The sequence below is a fragment of the Heterodontus francisci genome, chromosome 19 (genome assembly GCF_036365525.1).
Source record: "Heterodontus francisci isolate sHetFra1 chromosome 19, sHetFra1.hap1, whole genome shotgun sequence".
Lineage (NCBI taxonomy): Eukaryota > Metazoa > Chordata > Chondrichthyes > Heterodontiformes > Heterodontidae > Heterodontus > Heterodontus francisci.
Genome location: NC_090389.1, coordinates 85,904,777 through 85,921,619, shown reverse-complemented (window position 1 = coordinate 85,921,619; position 16,843 = coordinate 85,904,777). Strand labels below are relative to the sequence as shown.

Below are 16,843 nucleotides of genomic sequence, written 5' to 3'. Positions count from 1 at the left end.
CCTATCTCGTTGCACAATACCAGGTCTAGTATAGCCTGCTCTCTGATTGGCTCCAAAACATATTTGATCCAAGAAATGATCCCGAAAACATTCTATGTACTCCTCATATAATAAAAGCAAAATACTGCGGATGCTGGAAATCTGAAACAAAAACAAGAAATGCTGGAATCACTCAGCAGGTCTGGCAGCATCTGTGGAAAGAGAAGCAGAGTTAACGTTTCGGGTCAGTGACCCTTCTTCGGACCCTTCTATATACTCCTCATCTAGGTTACCTCTGTCCCTCTGATTTTTGCAGTTTAAATGTAGGTTAAAATCCCCCATAATTATTGCTATGCTTTTCTGATAAGCTGTTCGTAGATTCACCAGCTATGACCTACCTTTTACAGATCCAAGTGGCTCTCTCTGATCAGCTGAAAATGTTCAAGATGTTTGACCACCCGATCCTTAATTATGGACTAGCAATTTCCCGACAATAGATGTTAGGCCGACTGGTCAATAACTCCCTGGTTTCCCTTTCTCAACTTTTTTAAATAGCAGAGTGATGTGTGCAATTTTCCAATCCAAAGAAACAGTTCCCGAATCCCAGTTTGGGTTTTCCTCTTTTGTTCCAGATTGTGTTAGAAACATCACATCTATGGCAGCAGTGGAGAGCAACACTTTTGCCATCTCTCAGCTTCGCCACAACTCACTCTCTGAATGGAACCCATTGATGTGATAGGACTGTGTATTGTTCACTGGCAGATGGACCCTCATCTTTCTCTATCCCATCAAAGGGGGACACAATCCATTGCTTCTTCCCTGTTTCCTGGTTATGTTGAGAGGTGAGATAATGCCACAAAGGGTGAGTTTGAGATCACCCACTAACCTCTCTGACAAGGGGTGGAGAAGAACTGAAATATTCTCACGCACCATCACATTCTTCTCCGTGACAAGTTCCCAATGCAGTCTATACTTCTCACTGTCTCCCTGTCCTGTTGGGGAAAGTGTCTCAGAATCAGTGCAAGCTCAAAGTTACGAAGCACTCCGGTGTTCAACAGCAGAACAGGCGGCTTTTAATCGGCTTTTCTGGAAACTGCATTTCTATCTGTTGGACGTTAGTCACTTATTCTGGTTTTAAAATTTTTAAAAAGCTATCACATTCCCCAGATGTCTCAAGAAATTACATCAAACGGGGCAGAATTCAGGCACACGGACCAGCAACATCCCAGATTCGCTCTTCGTTCCGTGCAGAGCTAGCGGAGCTCAATGAGGGGTCAGGTAGCCTCAGTGCCCCTTGACCAGGGTTCCCGTGGACCCAGACCCCAGCTAGAATCAGTGACTTTCGTAGAGAAAAAGTGAGTCCAAAGAGAGACGGAGAGAGAGGGACAGAAAGAGAAAGTAAGAAGAGAGGGCAGAAGGGAAAGAGAAAGGAAAAGTGACAGTGAGAGTGAGAGAGAGAGAAAGAGTGAGAAAGAAAGAGCAGGAGAGAGAGAGAGAAAAAGAAAGTGAGCAGGAGAGAAAGAGAAAGGAAAAGACGGAAAGAAAGAAAAGGAGAGGGAGTGTGAGAGAGAGAAAGAATTTGCATTTATATAGCATCTTTCACAATCACAGTGTGCCTCAAAGTGCTTTACAGCCTATGAAGTAACAGGAGGAAAGGGGAGAGAAAGCTGGTGAGAGGAGAGGATAAAAGCAGCTACTCAATTTTTGACCTATTATTTTGCTCAGACGATTGTAACTTTGGATCGGAGTAATCACATTCCACCTCCTTGGCACAATATTGCTCCTGTCAGCAAACCAGTCATTAAGCGCCGGTCAATGGAGTCATTCCAGCTTCCAATAATGCTCTCCTGCTCCGATCTGACCCGTCACACGTTTTCTTGACAACCAGTGGCAGCTAAGTGCATGACAAACATCAATGACTGCAGTATTTGAGCCTGCAGCCTGTGCATAATGGATTGATGGCACTCATCACTACCCCCTCTCCTCTGCTCTTCTGGAAGGTTCTTGGTGAAAGCAGCAAGACGCTACACAGCAAAGTGGACTTCTGTTAAATTACTCAAATTAGAAACAAATGATCTACTATTTGAATTAATTTTTCAGGAGGGCGAAGATAATAATATTTTGCTTCCCCGATGACTCAGTGGGTAAATGCACCACTTGATGCTGACTAAAAAGACTTGCATTTTTTATCATCCCTTTCACAACCTCAGGACGTCCCAAAATGCTTTACCACCAACGAAGTACTTTTTGAAGTACTGTTGCAAAGTCAGGAAATGTGGCAGATGGTTCACGCACAGCAACATCCCACAACAGCAATGAGATAATGGCCAGATAACATTATGTCCTAATTCGATGCCTAGGTTGCAGCCAAGTGACCCATTCAGTTATATTCTTGTTATTCTTTGTGGCGGTCTTGGTACGACTGAGGGGCTTACTAGGCCACTTCAAAGGGCAGTTAAGAGTCAATGACTGCGGTGTGTCGCTGGAGTCACATATAGGCCCAGAGTGGGTAACGAAAGCAGTGAACCCAGCTGGGTTTTTAATGACAATCCGACAGCTTCATGGTCACTTTTACTGATAACACTTTTGACCAGTTGACAAAACATCAAACTGTCAAAAAATTCCGTTTCCTAGGTAATGCAACTTAAAATTCATCAATGATTCCACTGCAGAGCATCAGAGGATCTGGCTGCAACACAAGAGTCTCCAAATTAGCCTCGACCCTGACTGCTACAGGAACTAAATTAATAACCAGAGTCCTGATAATTTTACTGAAGCAATTACAGTAAAACCCTGTTTGCCCTTGCTCCATGACATTCTGGTCAGCTATTCTGTGACCTTGTCCTATCAATACCTTCTCTTTTGTTATCTCTTGCCCCACCCCCGCTTTATTTACTTAAAATCTTTTACATTTCTTATATCTGCCAGTTCTGAAGAAGGGTCACTGACCTGAAATGTTAAACTCTGCCTCTCTCTCCATAGATGCTGCAAAACCTGCTGAGTATTTCCAGCACTTTCTGTTTTCATTACAGTAAAACCCAGCCTCTTTGGTTAATACACTGCTGAAGCTGTAGGCATCGCCACACTCCCCTACCTTCCCAGACAACACACTGCCCAGTGTGTTTAAATTTGTGTTTCAAATCATGAAGGGTTTAGACAGAGTGAATAAAGAGAAACTGTTTCCAATAGCTGAAGGGCTGATAACCAGAGGGCACAGGTTTAAGGCGATTGGCAAAAACAATGAGTGGTTAAGATCTGAAAGCACTGCCTGATCTGAGTGGCGAGTACAGATTCAAAAGGGAATTGGATAAATACTTGAAGGAGAAAAGATTGCAGAGGAAAGAGCAGGGGCGGGTGGGACAAACTGGATTGCTTTTTGAAAGAGCTGGTACAGATGTGATGGGCCGAAAGGCCTCTGTCTGTGCGGCACCAATCCATGATTCTATGATTCTTAGTTATTAAAAAAAGACTTGTATTTATTGAACCCCTTTCATGGCACTAGGAATGTCCCAAAGTCTGTTGGAGTTTTTTGAATTACAGTAGGAACATAGGAATACAAGAACAGGAGTAGCCTTTCAAGCCTGTTCCCTATTCAATGAGATCATGGCTGATCAGCGACCTAACTCCACATGCCTGCCTTTGCCCCATATCCCTTAATATCTTTGGTAACAAAAATCTATCAATCTCAGATTTAAATTTAACAATTGATCTAGCATCAATTGTCATTTGCAGAAGAGAGAGTTCCAAACTTCTACCACCTTTCACTTGAAAGGCCTGACTCTAATGTTTAGAATATGCTCCCTGGTCACTGTTCTAGTGTAGGAATATGTTGTTCAAAAATCAAGAACTACGATCCAACTTTGCATTCTACACCATACACTTCTAACCTTTCTTTCACAAAACATTCCCTGCATCCCAGGACCTTAACAAACTTTATGTTCCACAACTGTATTTGAACAGCCCTATCTGTGCTTATCCTCAAACCCACAGAGAAAGATTTGAATTTATATAATGCCTTGTACAGCTACAGGCATCTCAAAAAACTTTACAGTCACTGACGTGCAGTTACAGTTGTAATGTAAGAAACACGTCAGCCAATTTGCGCACAGCAAGCTCCCACAAGCAATAGATAATCTTTTTTTAAATTGGTGCTGGTTGAGAGATAAATATTGGCGAATGTTTCCTTTTCACGTATTTCTACCCCTGCCTCCTCAACTTCCTATTTCTCATCTATCTGCTGCTCCTCAAAGCACAATCCTGATGATGCGGGTGGAATGATGACACCCAGCTCTACCTCACCATCACCTCCCTCGACCCTTCCATTATCTTTGATTTATCAGACTGCTTGTCCGAAATCTATGTACTGGGCGAGCAGAACAACATGTCCTCCAACTAAAGGTTGGCGAGATCGAAGCCATTGTCTTGGATCTGCGCCACAAACTCCGCCCTCTAGCCACCGACAACCTTAGTGACCCCAAGATGAGCTTCTGACCATATATCTGCACCATCACCAAGACCATCTACTTCCACCTCCGTAACATCATCCATCTTCAGCACTACCTCAGCTTGTCTGCTGCTGAAGCCCTCAACTATTCCTTTGTTACCTCGAGACTTGACTATTCCAACACTCTCCTGACCAGCCTCCCATCTTCCACCCTTGGTAAAATTGAGGTCATCCAAAACTCTTCTGCCCATGTCCTTACTCACACCAAGTCCCGTTCCCCTATCACCCCTGTGCTTGCTGACCTGCATTGGCTCTCAGTCAAGCGACACCTTGAGTTTAAAATTCTTATCCTTGTTTTTAAATCCTTCCATTGCCTCACTCCTCTCTATCTCCGTAATCTTCTCCAACCCCACAATCAGCCGAGATATCTGCGCTCCTCTAATTCTGACCTCTTGAGCATCCCCAATTTTAATTGTTTCACCATTGGTGGTCACACCTTCAGCTGCCTAGGCCCTAAACTCTGGAATTCCATCCCTACACATTTCTGCCTATCCCTTTGACCAATGCTCGGTGTCTGGTAATGCTTCTGTGAAGCTCCTTGGGATGTTTTACTACATTAATGGCACTCTATAAGGGGAATTGTTGTTGCAAGAACAGTCCAAGTTTCTCTAGTCTCTCCGCATAACAAAAGTCCCTCATCCCTGGTACCATGCTGGTAATATGGCAATGATATATAATGGAGAGGCGTTGAGGTCAGAAGAAAATATAATGCAGAGCCTAAAGTAGATGTGATGACAGCACAGGTCTACTTCTTACTTTCAGTGCTGCTGCCTGCTTAAAATGTCGACACAAAGTCCTAATGTCTTGTGAAGGAATATCAAAATTCAAATAGGGACAAAACATTTACACTGTTGCATGGATATCCCCATTTGCCAGGCTTTGATGTAAGTTCCAGAGACAGATCCCGCTGTTCCTTTGCCTTCCAGTTCCCTCCAGCTATGGAATATCCTGCCAATCCCATATCAAGCTTATTAGCACAGATTTGCTAGTTAGTATTGAGAATGGTCATTACTTCCATGTAGAAGGAGCAATGGAATGCGCTGCACACTGTGCCCTGTGAGTATTTGAATGCTCTTGCTTCTATTAACTTAATTTTTGACAAATCTGGGTGAAGGGCTAAGGCCCATGGCGCAGAATGCCACCAAGTTTGTAAAGAGTAAAGGGGATTAGGTGACACAAAGCTTGGATTTTAAAATTCTGTAGATTGTAGGAGAATGGGACAACCAAGGGGGTGAAGCATATTTATAGTTTGAAGGTCCTTGGGAAAGAATGACTCTGTGACTGGTCTCAATTTCAACATAGTGCAGATATCAGCCTTCTTGTCGAACAACCAGTCTTGGATAATCCTCGGCTTCCTCCAATTAAACATTAGGAAGACCAAAGACATCAACTTCAACTCCCAACACAAATTCCATAGCCTTGCCACCAACTCCATTCACTTTCTCTCAGGCTGAGCTAGACTGTTCTGAACTTTGGCATCTTATTTGGTGCCAGGTTGACCTTCTGACCTCTCCAGTACAAAGACCACCTACAACATCATCAGTGTCCGTCCCGCCACAGCGCACCTGCTGCTGAAGCCTTCCTCAATCTGGATTCAATTACTCCAATGCTCTTTTGACCATCCTCTTCCCTCCATAAACTTCAGCTCAGCCAAAACTCCACTGCCCACATGCTTTGCCACACCAAGTCACATTTGCCGACCGCTCCAGATCACATTGACTTACAATGGCTCCCAATTCCCACCTCTTCAAATCCCTCCTTCCCTACCTCTGTAACCACCTCCAGTCCTACAAGCACTGTCCCCATACCCAAACTCTCTATTCCTCTGATTCCAGCCTCTTGTGCATCCCCCCACTATTCTCACACCACCATTAGCCAATTAGGATCCACTCTTTAAATTTCCTCTCTACCCCTCCACCTACTGCCTCTCCTTTACACCCTCAATAAAATCCACCGATTGGAGAAAACTTTTGGTCCCTCCTCCTAAACTTTCTTTCCTTGACCAGGTGTCCATTTTCCTTAAGCCTTTGTGAAGCAACTCGGAATGTTTTTCTATGTTAAAGGCACAGTTACATGTAAGCTGTTGGTGATAAGCATGTAGGAGATTGGTTGGAATATGAAAGGAAACTCCAAAAATCCCATGAGAGAAGGGTTATGACAGAGAAGGCTATAGAAGTGTGTGTGTGTGTGAGTGAGTGAGTGAGTGAGAGAGAGAGACAAAGAGAAAGAGTAAGAAAGAAAGAGAGAAAGAGAGAGAGACAGAAATCAATGACTGCAAACTGTGCCCTTCAGGAGGGGAGAAAAGGAAAGAAATCCGGCAGTGAAAAAACATTACTACAGCACTCAGTCCAGAAAGGAGCAATCAGTAAATCACATTTAAGCGCCTTGGGATGTTTTATGACATTAAAGGCATTACATAAATATAACTTGTTGTTGTTGTAGCCGATCAAGTAAATTACAAGAAGAGCAGGAGAGTTCCCTCAGGTGACCAGGCCAGCATTTATCCCTCAACCAATGTCACTAAAACAGATGATCTGGTCATTATCACATTGTTGCTTGAAGGATCTTGCTGTGTGAAAATTGGCTGCTGTGTTTCCTACATTACAACAGCGACTAAACTTCAAAAAGTACTTAATTGGCTGTAAAGTTCTTTGGGATATGCTGAAGTCGGGAAAGGTGCTATATTTTAGAATTAGAATATTACAGCGCAGTACAGGCCCTTCGGCCCTCGATGTTGCGCCGACCTGTGAAACCATCTGACCTACACTATTCCATTTTCATCCATTTGTCTATCCAATGACCACTTAAATGCCCTTAAAGTTGGCGAGTCTACTACTGCTGCAGGAAGGGCGTTCCACGTCCCTACTACTCTCTGAGTAAAGAAACTACCTCTAACATCTGTCCTATATCTACCACCCCTCAACTTAAAGCTATGTCCCCTTGTGTTTGCCATCACCATCCGAAGAAAAAGACTCTCACTATCCACCCTATCTAACCCTCTGATTATCTTATATGTCTCTATTAAGTCACCTCTCCTCCTCCTTCTCTCCAACGAAAACAACCTCAAGTCCCTCAGCCTTTCCTCGTAAGACCTTCCCTCCATACCAGGCAACATCCTAGTAAATCTCCTCTGCACCCTTTCCAAAGCTTCCACATCCTTCCTATAATGCGGTGACCAGAACTGCACGCAATACTCCAGGTGCGGTCTCACCAGAGTTTTGTACAGCTGCAGCATGACCTCGTGGCTCCGAAACTCGATCCCCCTACTAATAAAAGCTAACACATCATATGCCTTCTTAACAGCCCTATTAAATCCCTGAAGGTTGCTACCCAGGTTATGTACCTGGACACCAAGATCTCTCTGATCATCTACACTACCAAGAATCTTCCCATTAGCCCAGTACTCTGCATTTCTGTTACTCCTTCCAAAGTGAATCACCTCACACTTTTCCGCATTAAACTCCATTTGCCATCTCTCAGCCCAGCTCTGCAGCCTATCTATGTCCCTCTGTACCCTACAACATCCTTCGGCACTATCCACAACTCCACCGACCTTCGTGTCATCCGCAAATTTACTAACTCACCCTTCTACACCCTCTTCCAGGTCATTTATAAAAATGACAAACAGCAGTGGCCCCAAAACAGATCCTTGCGGCACACCACTAGTAACTAAACTCCAGGATGAACATTTGCCATCAATCACCACCCTCTGTCTTCTTTCAGCTAGCCAATTTCTGATCCAAAGCTCTAAATCACCTTTCCCCCAGCTATAATTCTTGCCCTGCGGTATATACCTGTCCCTGCCCATCGCTAAGGTAAACCTAATCGAATTGTGATCACTATCACCAAAGTGCTCACCTACATCTAAATCTAACACCTGGCCGGGTTCATTACCCAGTACCAAATCCAATGTGGCATCGCCCCTGGTTGGCCTGTCTACATACTGTGTCAGAAAACCCTCCTGCACACACTGGACAAAAACTGACCCACCTAAAGTACTCGAACTATAGTATTTCCAGTCAATATTTGGAAAGTTAAAGTCCCCCATAACAACTACCCTGTTACTCTCGCCCCTGTCGAGAATCATCTTCGCTATCCTTTCCTCTACATCTCTGGAACTATTCGGAGGTCTATAAAAGACTCCCAACAGGGTGACCTCTCCTCTCCTGTTTCTAACCTCGGCCCATACTACCTCAGTAGACGAGTCCTCAAATGTCCTTTCTGTCGCTGTAATACTCTCCTTGATTAACAATGCCACACCCCCCCCTCTTTTACCATCTTCTCTGTTCTTACTGAAACATCTAAATCCCGGAACCTGCAACATCCATTCCTGCCCCTGCTCTACCCATGTCTCCGAAATGGCCACTACATCGAGATCCCAGGTACCAACCCATGCTGCAAGCTCACCCACCTTATTCCGGATGCTCCTGGCGTTGAAGTAGACACACTTTAAACCAGGTTCTTGCTTGCCAGTGCCCTCTTGCGTCCTTGTAACTTTATCCCTGACCTCACTACTCTCAACATCCTGTACACTGGCACTACAACTTAGGTTCCCATTCCCCTGCTGAATTAGTTTAAACCCCCCCGAAGAGTACTAGCAAATCTCCCCCCCAGGATATTGGTACCCCTCCGGTTCAGGTGAAGACCATCCTGTTTGTAGAGGTCCCATCTACCCCAGAAAGATCCCCAATTATCCAGGAAACCAAAACCCTCCCTCCTACACCATCCCTGCAGCCACGTGTTCAACTCCTCTCTCTCCCTATTCCTCGCTTCGCTATCACGTGGCACGGGCAACAACCCAGAGATAACAACTCTGTTTGTTCTCGCGCTAAGTTTCCACCCTAGCTCCCTGAATTTCTGTCTTAAATCCCCATCTCTCTTCCTACCTATGTCGTTGGTGCCTATGTGGACCTCGACTTGGGGCTGCTCCCCCTCCCCCTTAAGGATCCCAAAAACACGATCCGAGACATCACGAACCCTGGCACCTGGGAGGCAACACACCAACCGTGAGTCTCTCTCGTTCCCACAGAACCTCCTATCTGTTCCCCTAACTATGGAGTCCCCAATGACTAATGCTCTGCTCCTCTTCCCCCTTCCCATATAAATGCAAGTTCTTTCTTTTTGCTTGTTTTTAGTTATATTGCTCTGTTGTTACACCACACATGGTTCTGCTAATGCCATTATATTGTGCAGTATAACTGAACATATAGTATTTGGTATAGCGAGCTTTTCATAGAATCATAGAATGTTTAAGGCACAGAAAGATTCCACTACAGAAAGATTCCACTTGGCTCATCGAGTCTGTGTCGGCTGATAAACAATCCACCCATTCTAATCCCACCTTCCAGCATTTGGTCCGTAGCCCTGCAGATTACGGCACTTGAGGTGCATATCCAGACTCCTGTTGAATGAGTTGAGGGCTTCTGCCTCAACTACCCTTTCAGGTAGTGAGTTCCAGAGCCCCACCACCCTCTGGGTGAAAACATTTTTTCTCATTTCCCCTCTAATTTTTCTACCAATCACTTTAAATCTATGCCTCCTCGTCATTGACCTCTCTGCTAATGTTTTGATATAACTAATGGCACCGTATAACTAAACATGCCATTTACACCTCCCTGCACCCACCTTCTGTTTTGTTACTTGTACTTGGGCGGCACAGTGGCGTATGGGTGGCACAGTGGCGCAGTGGTTAGCACCGCAGCCTCACAGCTCCAGTGACCCGGGTTCAATTCTGGGTACTGCCTGTGTGGAGTTTGCACGTTCTCCCTGTGTCTGTGTGGGTTTCCTCCGGTTTCCTCCCACATGCCAAAAGACTTGCAGGATGATAGGTAAATTGGCCATTATAAATTGCCCCTAGTATAGGTAGGTGGTAGGGGAGTATAGGGACAGGTGAAGATGGGGTAGGAATATGGGATTAGTGTAGGATTAGTATAAATGGGTGGTTGATGGTCGGCACAGACTCGGTGGGCCGAAGGGCCTGTTTCAGTGTTGTATCTCTAAATCTAAATTACTATCTCCTTTCGCCTTGCACCATCATCCCTTTTGTTATTTAATCTCTCCTGCCTTCTATGCTATCACAGACTTTCTCTTTTGTTTTTTTTCCCCTCCCCACTTTCCCTGCTTCTTACTTAAAACCTGGTATATCTCTAACTTTTTCCAGTTCTGAAGAAAGGTCACAGACCTGAAACATTAACTCTCCTTCTCTCTCCATAGATGCTGCCAGACCTGCTGAGTATTTCCACAATTTCCCTTTTATATTTCAGATATACTACAAGTTTTGTTTTATCTTACGCTTATTTACGCTGCATGGCTTTGCTGTCATAGCAAAAACCTTGTTAAACTGAATGGTAAACTTATTGCACTGTTCATTATACTGCACAATTAGTTACACCTCATGGTTAGTTAGACCCCATGGTTAGTTCTGTTGCAATTACACTGCACTGCATTAAACACAGATTCTCCTTGACACTTATGTAAACAGTACTGTGAAATTCGGGTGCACTTAGGCAAGAGATGTAAAATAAGTTCCAGGATTTCAACACCCCACCCGAAAACCTGCACCTCCTGCAGTACAAGTGCAGCCTCAGACCTTAAGTCAAGTTTAAATGAAGTTGACAGTACTCAGAATTATAAAGGGCTGTGGTGATGCAAGGCTCCAATTAATATTAATTTAGATGTATCAAGCACAATCCATATAATTTTTATCTTTGATTATAATTATCTTTGATATTTTGCTTAACAGGAATTGCTAAACCCAGTTATTACCTATACTCACTGTAAGAATCCATGTTTAACATTTATCTACAATAAGTGAAGTTCATTAAACTGATATAATTGTCTTCAATTATTTTGATTCTGCTATGATATTTTGTTTGCATTGTATATAAAATGTTAACAAGTCCCAGATTTGAAACTCAGTCTGCATGTTGGACAAGAGAAGGGGAGATGGTGATGTAGTGGTAATGTCACTGCACTAGTAATCCAGAGGCCCGGGCTAATTGTCCTAGGGACACAAGTTCAAATCCTACCATCCCAGCTAGTGGAATTTAAATTCAATTAAGTAACTAAAAAAAAATTAGGAATTGAAAGCCAATCTCAAGTACACCATTCCAATCTTACATTCCACTTGCCACCTCCCACATGACATTTGCCAGAAGCTTAACAAGTTCCACAACAATATTTAACCACCTCTATCTGTACTTATTCTCAAATCCAGAGAAACTAGGGAAAGTAAGAGCTTGCATTTGTGTAGCCCCTTTCACAACCTCAGTAGGTCCCAAAGCTTCTTATAGCCAATGAAGCAATTCATCCGCTCCTGGCGATTTGTCCACTTTCAGGGATGTCAGACCCTCAAGTGTAGTCACTGTTGTAATATAAGAAACATGGCAGCCAATTTTGCGTACAGCAAGCTTCCAAACACATCAATGTGATAATTGCCCAGATAACCCATATTGAACCATAGAAAAAATACAGCACAAAAGGAGGCCATTCTGCCCATCATGTCTGCGCTGGCCAAATAAACTATCCACCCAAACTAATTCCACCTTCCAGCACCTGGTCCATAGCCCCATAGGTTACAGCACTTCAGGTACATGTCCAGGTACCGTTTAAAAGAATTGAGGGTTTCTGCCTCCACCACCATTCCTGGCGGTGAATTCTAGAAACCCACAACCCTCTGGGTGAAAATGTTTCCCCTCATGTCCCCTCTAATCCTTCTACCAATCACCTTAAATCTGTGTCCCCGGTAGCTGACCTCCCCGCCGGGGAAACAGGTCCTTCATGTCCACTCTATCAAGGCCCCTCATAATTTTGTACACCTCAATCAAGTCACCCCTCAGCCTCCTCAGTTCCAGGGAAAACAACCCATCCTAGCCAATCTTTTCTCATAGCTGCAACCTTCAAGCCCTGGCAACATTCTTGTAAATCTCCTCTGTACTCTCTCCAGAGCAATTATGTCCTTTCTGTAATGTGGTGACCAGAACTGCACGCAATACTCCAGCTGTGGCTTAACCAGCGTTTTATACAGTTCCAGCACCACATCCCTGCTTTTGTGGCGCAGTGGTTAGCACCGCAGCCTCACAGCTCCAGCGACCCGGGTTCAATCCTGGGTCCTGCCTGTGTGGAGTTTGCAAGTTCTCCCTGTGTCTGTGTGGGTTTCCTCCGGGTGCTCCGGTTTCCTCCCACATGCCAAAGACTTGCAGGTTGATAGGTAAATTGGCCATTAGCAATTGCCCCTAGTATAGGTAGGTGGTAGGGAAGTATAGGGACAGGTGGGGATGTGGCAGGGGTATGGAATTAGTGTAGGACTAGTATAAATGGGTGGTTGATGGTCGGCACAGACTCGGTGGGCCAAAGGGCCTGTTTCAGTGCTATATCTCTAAACTAAACTAAAACTAAACCTCGGCCATTAAAGGAAAACATTCCATATGCCTTCTTCACCATTCTATCCACCTGTCCTGCCACTTTCAGGGTCCTGTGGACATGTACTCCAAGGTCTCTCACTTCTTCTACCCCTCTCAATATCCTCCCGTTTATTGTGTATTCCCTCACTTTATTTGCCTTCCCCAAATGCAATACCTCACACTTCTCTGGATTGAATTCCATTTGCCACTTTTCCGCCCACTCAACCAAACCATTGATATCATTCTGGAGTCTACAGTTTTCTTCTTCACTATCAACTACACGGCCAATTTTGGTGTCATCAGCAAATTTCCCAATCATGCCTCCCACATTTAAGTCCAAATCATTAACATGTACCACAAACAGCAAGGGACCCAACACTGAGCCCTGTGGAACACCACTGGAAACAGCTTTCCATTCACAAAAACATCCATCAACTACTACCTTTTGTTTCCTGTCACTGAGCCAATTTTGGATCCAACCTGCCACATTCCCCTGTATCCCTTGGGCTTTCATTTTACTGACCAGTCTGCCATGTGGGACCTTGTCAAATGCCTTATTAAAATCCATGTAAACCACATCCACTGCACTACCCTCATCAATCCTCCTTGTCACTTCCTCAAAAAACTCAATCAAGTTAGTAAGACATGACCTTCCCCTAACAAATCCATGCTGACTATCCCTGATTAATTCATGCCTTTCTAAGTGGCAATTTATCCTGTCCCACAGAATAGATTCTAACAATTTACCCACCACCAAGATCAGATTGACTGGCCTATAATTACCTGGCTTATCCCTCGCACCCTTTTTAAACAATGGTACAGCATTTGCAGACCTCCAATTATCTGGTACCTCATCTGTAACTAGTGAGGATTTGAAGATGATCCTCAGCGCATCCGCTTTTTCCTCCCTGGCTTCCTTTAACAACCTGGGATGCAATCCATTCAGTCCTGGCGATTTATCCACTTTCAGGGATGTCAGACCCTCAAGCACTTCCAATGAAGTACCTTTGGAAGTGTAGTCACTGTTGTAATATAAGAAACATGGAAGCCACTTTTGCACACAGCAAGCCAGGGTGAAGTAACTTGGGATAAGTTTAAAAGCAGTGTCTATGGAGGAGTTGAGGAAAATGGTTGAGTAGTGTGGGATCACTGTACATGGCAAGGCGAGGATGTCTGAACTCCTAAGGCTAGTGACCAACCATTTTTCCCTTGAATCTGAAGAAACAGAAACGGGGCTAGAAGCAAAATCCGACAGGGTAGTGTTAGCAAAGATACAACTGGAACAAAGGAAACTTGCATTTGAGGAAAGAGAAAGAGAGAGCCTTCTAAAAGGTATGTGAAGAAAATGAAAAGCAGGAGACAGAGAAAGCAAGACAGGAGAAGGAACGAGTGAGAGGAGAGAGAGAGAGAGAGAAAAAGAATATTCCGGAAAGAATGCGAAGAAAGAGAGTTGAAGCGGCTTGAGTTAACTGGGGGGCGACAGAGTAACCCCAGTGAAGGCATGGTTAATATGGAGGAGCATAATTCAGGGCTGGGTACAAGATTGCTAAAACTCACTGAATTAATTCCAAAATTCAATGAGGAAGATGTGGAAGCATTTTTTGTGTCTTTTGAGAAACTGGCAAGACAGCTAAAATGGTCAGCTGAGACTTGGTCTCTCTAATTGCAAAGCAAACTAATCGGAAAAGCCCATGAGGTTTATTCCTTGTTGCCAGATGAGAGTTCACCAAATTATGAACTGACCAAAAATGCTATCCTCGGGGCATATGAATTAGTACCTGAAGCCTATTGCCAAAAGTTTAGAACCCTCAAAAAGCAAGCCAATCAAACTTATCTGGAGTTTGAAAGAAGTAAACAGCTAGCTTTTGACCAGTGGCTGAGGGCTCTTAAAATAAAGCTCAGCTAGAAGACTCTCAGAGAAGTAATCCTGTTAAAGGAATTTAAAAACTCTCTCCCATTCTCAATAAAGACCCATGTAGAGGAGCAGCAGGTTCAGAGAGCTTGACCGATGAGTTTGCTTTAATTTATGTTGGTTTCCCAGGGAAGAACCTTTCCTAATCACCCCCACAAATCCGAAAAGGACAAAGGGTGGGAGGTGATCTCCGCCCAGGCAGTCCTGGAAGAGAAAGGAAAGCAAGCGATACAGGGGGCCCTCCTCCAGCCAAAAAGCAAGGTGCTGTGAGCAAGAGTGAGACCCAGAGACCTGTGTGCTTCCATTGTAATAAAGCAGGGCATTTAAAAGCTGACTGCTGGAAACTAAAGGGAAAACTGGTAGGGTTAATCAGGACACACCCTCTCAGTGAAGATGGGACCCTGATGGAAAGCACAGAACAAGCTGTGGCTTTAACTGCAGGAAGAGTGCAACCCAGGAAGCTTACTACGGCTAGTGCAGGAAATATTAATAGGATTCCTGAAGGTTATCAGGGCTTTGTGTCTGAAGGGAAAGTAACCCCATACCCCTCGAGTGGGGCAAGCAAGCCCATAGTAATTCTCTGGGACATAGGGGCCACCAGATCCCTTTTACTGGGAAAGGCCTGATCTTTCCCCCAGAGAGTGCAGTGAACACCAGAATGGTGGTGAATGGTATTGGAGGGCAGCGTATGCCTGTACCTGTACCTGGAGTATGACCTAGTTTTGGGACTGGCGACTGTACGGATTGTCCCTAGTTTGCCTTTGGACGGGGTTGACCTGCTCCTAGGTAATGATCTGGCGGGGTGAAGGTGGCAGCCCCCCCTCAGTAGTGAAAGAAAGACCGCAGGAGGTCAGAGTGACAGGGCAGTGGCAGGAGACGGTCCCCTGCAGAGTCCCTGAATGTGTAGTGGATCAGGCCATGACCAAACCAGCTCCCGCAGAGGAGACTGCATTGGCACTGCAGGCAAATGACCATGAGGTCTGCCTGTCCGAGATTCTCTTTGGAAAGTTAGGAGACCCAGGGAATTAATTAAATGGATTTTCCCCAGGTGAAGCTTAGTGAGCCAACCCAGTATTGACAGAGTTAGCACAGGCTGCCCAGTCTGAAAGTGAAGCACAGGGAGTCCCTGATTGTTATTATTTAAAGAATGAGGTAGTGATGAGGAAATGCAGTTCTCTTCACAGACCTGAGAGCAAGGAGTGGACAGTAGTGGTGCCACAGAGGTACCGGAGAGAAATATTCAGAAGGGCCCACGAGACTACAGTGGCTGTACATGCCGGCATACGAAAGACCAAAGTCCACATAAGACAGCAGTTTGACTGGCCAAAACTCCAGAAAGATGTGGCGGAGTACTGCAGGAGTTGCCACATGGACCAGGTTGAGGGGAAACCCTAACCTACAGTGAAACCTGCACCCCTATTAGGAGGACCCTGCAGCAGACGGCTGGTGAACTGTAAGGGACCCCCGCCGAGAACAAAAGGGAACAAGCAGGCACACAGCTGACAAAAGTCTAGAAAGAGATGGGAAAAAAGTGACCAAGAGGGCAGGTTAAAGGAAGTCTGGGAAGAATCCTGGATGAAGACCCCTACTGTCCAGTCAACCAACCCCAAAAAATGTGAAAAGATAGACCCCACATCTTCCTATGTAAATGCAGACCAGAGAAGCACCCCAACAGAGTTGCTAACAACATTTAAAGGAAACTGCAGAGACAAAGAGAGACCTCAAGGGGGCACAGAAACTGTGAGGGTGATGCCTCACCTAGTTGAAGTGTCACAGGAGTGTGCAGTCAAGTCTGCATGAATACCTGCAGGTAGGAGTGTCCCAGAGAACAAAGGGAGATTAACAAAGAATCCTCCCCCACAGTTAGAGGAAAAGGGAACCACCCATCCCCTGAAATCAAAAGTCTTTGCATGACTCAGAGTGTTCAGGATAGACCTGCCCATTACTAACTTTCCTGAGAAAAAAAGGGGAAATTAAAGAGCCCTGGCGTCCAGAAAAGACCATTTTAAATAGCTTTAAGATTGGTGAATGAATGGAAATGAATGA

At 44.7% G+C, this 16,843-nt stretch overlaps 1 protein-coding gene across 4 annotated transcripts in view; it reads right to left on the bottom strand.

The window, feature by feature from the left end:
* Positions 1-16,843, bottom strand: part of podxl2 (podocalyxin-like 2) — a 109,788-nt gene that overhangs the window by 88,688 nt on the left and 4,257 nt on the right. The gene's annotated exons all lie outside the window — the stretch shown is intronic.